This window comes from Mya arenaria, chromosome 6 (genome assembly GCF_026914265.1).
Source record: "Mya arenaria isolate MELC-2E11 chromosome 6, ASM2691426v1".
Classification (NCBI taxonomy): domain Eukaryota; kingdom Metazoa; phylum Mollusca; class Bivalvia; order Myida; family Myidae; genus Mya; species Mya arenaria.
Window position 1 is genome coordinate 68,247,399 of NC_069127.1, and position 9,807 is coordinate 68,257,205.

Below are 9,807 nucleotides of genomic sequence, written 5' to 3' on the forward strand. Positions count from 1 at the left end.
TTGGTACAAGGAACATGACAAATACCCTCATGATTGGTACAAGAAACATGAGAAATACCCTTATGATTGGTACAAGGAGCATGACAAAAAAATGGTACAAGGAACATGACAAATACCCCCACAATTTGAAAAAGGACCATGACATATACCCCCATGATTGGTACAAAGAAATCTTAATTCCTGATACTCACTCACATGAGTACACCAGGTGCGATTTGTAACTATACATCAACTACCATTCTTATAAGAAGTAAAATTGCAAGATCATAAAGTATTAAAGTATTAAGTGTACTTACGAAATTTGTATAAATCTTATTACACCTAGAAACAGAAAAATGATTCCACACACAATGTAACAAAGGTAAATATTTCTGAAACCAACTTTAATAGGAACATCCCAAATAATTCCAAAAACACCAACCATACATTCTATATTATATCATTTATTTTCTTTATTATATCTTTTAGACATTTGGTTTTATCAAAAACATACATGGGTTGAAAGATATGTTTTGCCAAAGTGATAAAGAATTGACAACTAGATAAATTATTCATTTTTATCAGGTGTTATATAAACTACTGCACTCAATTCCTCATTCGGAAGCTTTAATTGTCACCCATAAAACTAAAACTTCTGTTCATGACCGTTTGAAGTGTCTTGTATTTCAAATGTATAACTTTCAAACCCAGGATCTGACTAATCCAGTGTTGAATGAATCCCTAAAAGATTTGAAGTATTGCTTGAATTAAACCATTTTTTCATACAAAATCTGGTGAACGGCAATTGATGCAGCTGTTGATGATAATGAGTGCATCTCACATATATCGTCAGAAGAGAAAAAAATGCAAATCAAGTTTGCCAGCTGGCCTTTATTGGCTCACCACCGCAGCATGGTAAGTCTTAACATTGTCAGAAGAAAAACAAAAGGTTTGCCAGCTGGCCTGTACAGCCACACCACTACATCAAAGTAAGTCAAACCATTGTCAGAAGAAAAACTAAACAAAACAAAAAGGTTTGCTAGCTGGCCTATACTGGCACACCACTGCAGTGAGGTAGGTTTATACATCATCAGAGAAAAAAACATGCAAAAAGATTTGCATGCTGGCATATACTGGCACACTATTGCAGTAAGGTAAGTCTATACATCAACAGAGAAAAAAACATGCAAAACAAAAGATTCACCAGCTGGCCTATAGCCACACCGTGGCAGCAAGGTAAGTCTATACATCACTGGATGAAGATAATTTATGCAATACAAAAGACTCCTCAGCTGGCCTATAACAACACTATGGCAGCATAAAAGTAAGTTTATACATCCTCCGAAGAAAAAACATGCCATTGGATGAAAACATGCAATACCAAAAATAATTGTCAGCTGGCCTATAGCCACACCCCAGCAGTGAGGTAAGTTCTACAATGAACTTCTACTTCAAAATTCTACATGTGGCTGTGGTAATATTTTCTTTGTGCTTTCTAGCTATGTTAATTTAGTAGATTTTGGAACTGCATTCAATAAATCTTCTGCGCTCTCTCCAAAGGGGCAATTTCACAGGGTTATATCAGTTAGGTCACAGACCTTTTCTTAGTTAAGTAGTCACTAGAACTTTGCGAATACAACTTTTTAAGAAATACATAAATCATTAAACATCTTAACATCTTAAACATGAACTATTTGTCAAAGTGAAGTACTTTAATAAAGTACTCAGGATGCCCTTGAGTTATCTAGCTATTTCCAAACCACATTAAGTTATGTCTATGATGGTATTTAATTGACATTAATTAGCAATAAAAAGAAATTATGCTCCATGATATTATACCCCATATGAAGTTTATCAGGCAGTGCAAGTGTATGCAGATAACATTTTTGAATTCTCAACAAATGACTAAATGTCCCCAACAAATGACTAAATGCCTGGCTATCTGTATACAATCCTGTAACCTAGAGATCAAAGGTTCATATTGTAATGAACATGTAAACTGGGGTGTTGTTCAAAATGTGGTTTAAATGGCATATCAGATCAAGAACGATTTATAATACACCAACTTAAGCTAACACTATCAACTAGGGATGCATACGAATATTCGAATATTCGATCAAACGTTTGGTATTTGAATGTCAAAATCGGTAATCGAATATTGAAAAAAAAATCAATAAAGATAATAAAACACATTTTGCCTTCGATCATCACTGTTGTTAATAAAGTTTGTTTATCTTGTTTTTACAACGATTGGCCCCTAATGCCAGAGGTATGAATGTGATGTCCAGGCACGCGTCATGTGTAATTTAGGGACATATCATGGTGCTATAAAATGTCCCCCTACTTTTACAATAACTGGCTAGGGATCGGCTTAACACCAATGTGTATTCTTGGCTGCAAATTATGCTGTGCAACATAACGCAAATCGAGGTGATGATATGAATGCCACAATAATGTAATATTGTGCTACAATAATATTGTTGCATATATGTGCTTTAAACTGTTTCCACCTTTCGATACAGTTTTCTAGCTTTGAAATGGATTTGAGGATATATTTCCTCTATTGTTGTATAATAGATGAGTCCAATCCACTTATGTTTTCGTTTTACTATTTTACTAGTTCCCGAGTTGGTTTGGGTTTTCCATAGTTATGATTAGTCAATTTAGATGTCAATCTCAGAATGAGGCTGATCATCCTACGGAAAGACCCTCCATTGGCACAAAAACACTCTTTGACTAGGAATCCATCTAATTTCACATTGTTTACAAAAGGCAACGGAATTAAATTATTCAATTTTGTTGTTTGTCCGTTTATATGTATTGCTTTTTTCTTCCTGAAAATGGAGAATTTCGGCTATTACTTTAGCGAATAATAATAGCAGTATACTACATCTTCTAAAATATGTTTTTCGGTAATCGAATATTCGATCGAAGGAATTACTGAATATTCGAATATCTATTTTGCCATTCATTTGCATCCCTACAATCAACATAAATGCAGTGCACATGTATGTTCTAATGAAAACTTGCTCTAAACGTTCTTATTTAGATTCATTAAAAAATACGATCAATTGCTTTACTCCTTTAGTATGTTATTCAAGGGCATATGAATTCAAGTCAAGTCTGGACAGAAGATTGATCCATGGACCTTAAGCAGGGGCAGTTCTAGGATTTGACATTTAACACAGGGGCGTTATCTTTTGACTTGTGCCCCCCTCTGATAACCGAAATCTATTTGGTCTAATTTGTTGGCAGGAGTGTAGGGGATTTTTCTTAACGATATCTAGTCAGTAATGGTACATTTTAGGTGTATTTTTTACTTTTTTTTCTTTTGTATTCTTGGCTATTCCCCCACCAGGATCCTCTAGTGTTAAGTTCTGCAAGCAGTCACCTATAATGCACCAGTCAATTGTAACCACGCCCCCCCCCCCCCCCCCCCCAGGTCCACAGAATAGTGGGGACTTTGACTTTCGGTCCAGCCAAGCCCGGGTAAAATCCTGGGCTGCAGGGACGAACTGATGATTAAATCCCCGCCAAATGCCCGTAACTCCAGGGACCCTAGGTAAGGCTCATGTCCTCGCTATATTTGGCGCAAAGACCAAACCACCGCATTCACCCGGCACTGAGGGGCCACCTGGAAAGTAAAAACACGACCCATTTCCCTGGCTATCCCTGGTATACCCTCGGATCTGGGGGGGGGGGGGGGGGTCGTTACAATTGACTGGTGCATAAGTTGAACCAGTTTTGTAGCGTACACTGATAGTATATAGCTAACACTATACTCCTATTTAGAAATCTACACAAATTCAGAGGCCGAATTCCTAGCATACTACAAACCAGTATTAATTTTAACTAAGTCCAGCTGTATGTTATATCAAGCCAAGCCAACAGCCATTCAATAGAATTCTGAAAGCTTTGACAACTAACTCCTTAAAAATCGATGTATATTTGAGCTTCTCAGAAGTTACTAAACTAATTAATTTATTTTCCAATCTGAGTATAATCTGTTACATTATATTATTGATCAATGACAAAAACAAAAATCAAGTCCCAAAATGCAAACGATACGGTGAACATTTCAGAGGGAAAATTATCTCTGGATGCTGGAGTTTAAAGTTTTAAAGAATCATAATTTTTATACAGCAGGATAAATCTCTGGAAATTAAACAACCATCAATCAACTAAGATGACACAATATTGATCACTGCTGGAGATCACCTATGGGGTGTATGGTATATATGTACATGTTGAGTGTGCACATGTATGTGGCCCAGTGACCAGTGGTCAGTGTGTCCATCCATCAACATCAGGACCATTGGACACTTGTACTGGACACTAAAACACACTTATATGTAGAAGAACACAACAAACAGTTTAAAATATTCACACTGCTATCATGCTTTTTGTTTCAGATTTCAATGCCTCATATCTCCATATTTAATACCTCTGATTTTAATTAAACAAAGTTGGTATTGTTCAAACAACATTATGTATGTGACATGGAAGAAAACAAGTGACACCATTTACGATACCTCTCTTCGAACTCGCATTCATTCAATTATCTTGGAAGCATTGTTTTCCATGTAGTTTGATTATCAAATGATCAATGTAAATTATTAACATTGAATATTTTAGATTTGCATTTCATCTGTGTATGAAAGCATTTGATCAGTGCATGGAAAACCTTGAAATCGTTGAAAGCGTTTATACACCAATGAACCGCAATACTAATTTAAAACATTCAATCCATAAAATAATTATGTTAATGCCGAGATTTGCCACTGCTGCTTTGTCTGTATTTTCTCACTTGGTCACAAGTTATAACAGATTCAACCAACTCAAGTCATGTCAAGTCAATTCAATACATATATATGTGTATGTATATATGTGTTTCTAGACAAACCACTTACACCATTGTAACAATTCTCCTTTTTGACATATGAATGTTATACATTGACACCGCAGGTATGAATAAACACTGTTCCTGGATAGTATTTGACTGATACGCAAAAACCGACCCTAGTTTAACATTTGTATTTGAGTCAATAAAAGTTAAGGGGCAGCGGAAAAAAAGAGGGGATGAAAATCTTGCAATTAATTTATAGCTGCCTTATTGGCGAGTACTTACAAACATGGTGTTGAAATAAGGATTGTAAATTTAAAATAGTTCAGGAGAAAAGTATGCACCTTAAAGATGCACTATTACTCCCAAATAAGATTTACCACAATTAATGATATTGTTTCAATAATTTCAAAAAGGATGAATAAATGTCGAAAACAATGGTTCTTATGAAGGATACCGAGTTTAATTTGAAAGAACTGAGCATAAAACATGGTCTTTCTACCTAATTAGACTATAGTAGATCACAGTAAATGTTTTAGCATTCACCAATCACTTAATATTATTGCGCTTTCTGCTATTTTGTTGCAATCTTGTTATCAGTAATTAATATTTTTCCAAAAATGCATTATTTAGTAAGTAGTTAAAGGTCTATCAGTCAAAATTGATGTTTGTTATACATGTGTATGTATTGATTTTGAACAAGAGTGTCACTTTAAATGGTGAACAGTTGACATAGATCAATTCAAAACATATATTATCAATATATTATCTTATAAAACATTATCCTCATCTTTTAAGAGCTAGACATAAGTATATATTGCTGTTGTAATAACTGGTGTTCAGACTTCCTACTATTTGTAAATTCCGTCTAGTGGTATAATATTAAAATCATTTCCATGCTATATTCAAAGTTATATCCAAAATCTTCTTTTTATTTAATATCTACAAAAAAAAAACTTTTTTTTTTTGGTATTTTTCACAAGATAATGTTCAGTGGTCAGCAAATTTTGGGGATCATTTTATCATTTGTTTGCTGCATTTTGAAACACTTAAATACATATTGTCGGGTAAAAGCAAAACATTTTCATGTCTGCTTTGGTAACATTTTTATCATTCTTAAAAAAAACAAGAGCCATCATAAGACTACACCACTTTGACTTGAATACAATAATGATGTAATAATACCAAGTTTGGTCTCTTTATGTCAAACCTAACTAAAATTATTTGATACATAAGGTGACTTTGATGCTGCCCTCCCACCAGCCTGCCCAAACAATGACGCAAGTCATTCAAATAACTTGATTTCCCATCATGAAAATGTGGTTAAGAATGTACAAATATATATGCCTTTCAAAGGAAATTAAAAAAAAAAATCAAAAAAAAATCAAGGGCCATAATTTGTATTTAGGCTTAAAACGGAGTTATGTTTCTTGTTGTAAGATGGTCGTAAATAATTTTGAATTTTATTAAGTGCATTTAATGAACGGTTTGGAAGTTTTTTTTATTAAAATCCCAACTTGCCTAAAACTAACCTGCCCTAAAACTTTAACCTAAGTCAATCAGGGGCCATAACTTGTATTAAGGATATGGAGTTATGTAACCTCATTGGGTGATGGTCCTGAACAATTGTGTGAAGTATTAAGTCAATTGAATGAAGGGTATAGAAGTTATTAAACAATATCCCAACCTGCCCTAAAACTTTAACCTAAGTTCCATAGTCAATCAGGGGCCATAATTTGTATATAATATATTATGGAGTTATCTAACCTCATTATGTGATGGCTCTGAACAACTGTGTGAAGTATTAAGTCAAATGAACAAAGGATATAGAAGTTATTAATAAATATTCCAACTTGCCCTTAAACTTTAACCTAAGTTCCATAGTCAATCAGGGGCCATAATCTGTGTAAAGAATAATATGGAGTTATCTAACCTCATCATGTGATCGCCCTGAACAACTGCTTGAAGTATTAAGTCAATTGAATGTAGGGTATTGGACTTATAAGTGAAAATCCCAACTTGCCCTTAAACTTTAACCGGACGCCGACGCTGGGGCGAGTAGTATAGCCCACCTATTCTTCGAATAGTCGAGCTAAAAAGTGTGTTTTTTGTTACAATGTGACTTTAAAACAGATTGAGTTTTTTTAACTGAAACAAACCTAAAATATGAAAAGTCAGCTTCATGTTATTCTGTCATCACTAAAAGTCGTGCATGTTATTCCTCAAGACATTATAAAGGTCAAAACTTGCCTGCAAAAGGAAAAATCCGAAATGTTAGATCACGGCAGGATCCACTTAAAAAAAATTCACCATGTCAGTCACATAAAATAAATTCCAAACAGAATAACAGAGAAAAAGTCCTCTCAGTATTTTCCCCATTATATTATCACACCATGTGCGCGAAGAGGTCGAGATGTCTAGAGCCAATAGTAGTAACCATATATGTTATCAGATATAATGAAATTGTAATGGAACCTTAAGCTACCTCATTAGAAATATTATTAGTTATGTATCTTGTAATATCAATGTTACGAACTGACAGATTTTCAAGTAGGATCACCCGGGGGTAAAATACTGGTATTTATAGAGACATAACTATGTCCAAATTATGACCACTAAATGTCCAGGTTTCAACATTTCATTAGCCTAACAACTCTATTTCATGATTGTGATTAGCAAGCCAGCTATTTCTTCCATAAATCATATTCATAAAAATATTCACAAAAAAATGAATAAATTTTAAAACATAAATCCCTTTGTGAAAAATAAATTGCTATTAATTTGTTAAATAAATGAATGCAGATTTTTGTTTAATGCAAATGATTTGAAGCCTATGTTAAGTAATATACTCATTTATTTTAGCTGGATTGAAGATGGCTATAAGATGATGTGAATCACTCGGCTCTGTCACCTGGGTGGAAACCAGTTCTTGTGTCTTAAATTAGGTGGGGCTAAAACTCAAGGCCTCTTGAGTGAATGACAGACTCACTTCAGTACATCTAAACTACCAATCTCTTATATGCATTCTAAGGACCATTTAACAAGAACAAAACAATTGTTAAAATCAACAAACAAAATAATTCAGTACATTAAATTTTCCATTAATTTCTGAATGCTTTCCCTCACGCAGCCAAAATAAATTCAATTCACTTCAATTTTCTTTCCTTAATTAAAAAATACAACTAGATCTAAAACAGAGTGCAAAAGGTATACATACAGATTTGCCAAAGTTTACAAATTTCCCCACATAATCCAATTAAAAATGTTGCGACTCCAAGTTAACTTGGCTACAAACAAATACACAGTTCAGATTTATTTAAAACACGATAAACATTTGTAATGAGTTGTGTTTTAGCCTCAAATTTATCAGCATTTTTCAAACTGTATTGCAACAGTATAACCTAATCAAATTTCTTAGCGATTGCCCTACGGTTATTGGAAAATGCTGATTTCTATTTAACGTCTCTTTTTCTAACAAGCTAAGTCCATAATCTTCGTTGAAATAGTGTTTTTTGTGAATATCAATGACAGCTGAGGGCATTGTAAAGTTATTTTGCGAGCATAAATACCTCATTATGACTGGAGATAAGTGACTGAGACAATATGCTATTACTTTTACTTTATATGCCAAGTACGCTTTTTAGTTATCACTATAGAATAATATCTACTCCCCAGTTTTGGACTTAGTAGTATATTAAGGTAGCACCCCCTACTGGGCACCATTTTAAACTATGATCAGCTTGATAATTTCTTAATGTGTATCATTTCCTGGATTCTAAAACAAAATTTAAAAGAAATTTACCGGGTACTGTCAAATAACAATTTAATTCAAATTTGAATTACCCTTCCCCCATTTCAGAATTGTTGATAAAAACGACATCACCTGAGAGACAAGAACAATCCTTTATTTCATTTATTTTTCAACCTTTTGGTAATAATTTGGTATCAGAGTAACAAGAAATATATTTGCATTCAGAAATAATACATTATTGATCACATCACCAACAAATATAATCATACTGTACTGAAATAGTCATATGGTAACATGATGTTTTGACCGCGTAAAATTGGAACATCAATGTTTAAAAGTAAGAATAACAAGTTTCAGAAATACTCCTGTTCTTTATAAATAATAATCTTTAATCTTTTGGGGACATTATGCCAAAAAATCAAAATGTTTTACCATCTCATTAAAAAAAAATAAAGTTTGTAATATTCAACCACCTATTTCAGCCGTGCCTGCAAGTTATAAAATCCTCACAGAAGCTAATATTTATGTGTAAAAAGGTATTTAATCACTTTTTAATGAAAATACAATATAAACTTCTGTAAAAAAATGTTAGCTAATGAAAACAAAGAAGAATAAAATATTTGTGCTTCTGGCTGGCTTTGAACCACTACATTGAAGCCCTCAAAAGATTTGTAGTCCTGTGCTTAACAACATAGGTTAAAGCATTAAAATTGAAGAATTTCAAGTGGAGGTTTTCATTAGGGATGTGCTACCCTAACTGAATAAGTGATGAAATAAAATACTCTTTATAGTTTATACTAGAAGAAAAAAGTGTATCTCACTAAATTCAACAAGTCAATAAAACTGCAAATAGAGGGAAAATAAATCATTTATTAATAATGGGAGCGAACCCCTATAACACTCATCTGTTTTATTTTCCAGATGAAAAAGAGATATAATTATTGATGAAAGTCAGAGTTATGAACCTTTGGCTCTATATACAAGAATCAATGGTATCTAATGCATGTGGACCAATTTTCACCAAGTTTTATTGTAATATACTAAAGGGTCAAAGTCAAGTTTTTGCGCTACAACAACCAAATAAACCATGGTTATGACTGTACAGTGATTTTTTCTGTTTGTATAATAGATGTCAGAGCCAGAAACCAGCATGGCAAGCAACAGATAACATGCATGCACACTGATAAAAAAGTGTAGATTGAAATGCAAAAAGAGGCAACAAATGTAATCAAAG

General features: G+C 33.4%; 1 protein-coding gene across 4 annotated transcripts in view; it reads right to left on the minus strand.

Annotated features, from left to right (window-relative positions):
- The window catches only part of LOC128237343 (SH3 and multiple ankyrin repeat domains protein 2-like), a 62,631-nt gene extending 54,499 nt beyond the window's left edge, over positions 1 to 8,132 (minus strand). For 2 of the 4 annotated variants that reach the window (XM_052952767.1, XM_052952763.1), the window contains exon 1: positions 8,040 to 8,132. The gene's annotated coding sequence lies outside the window, so the exon portion shown is untranslated. Of the gene's footprint in view, positions 1 to 7,072; positions 7,213 to 8,039 lie in introns of those variants that run through there. The other 2 variants (XM_052952771.1, XM_052952765.1) reach the window with 2 other exon arrangements.
- Positions 8,133 to 9,807: the final 1,675 nt, after the last annotated feature.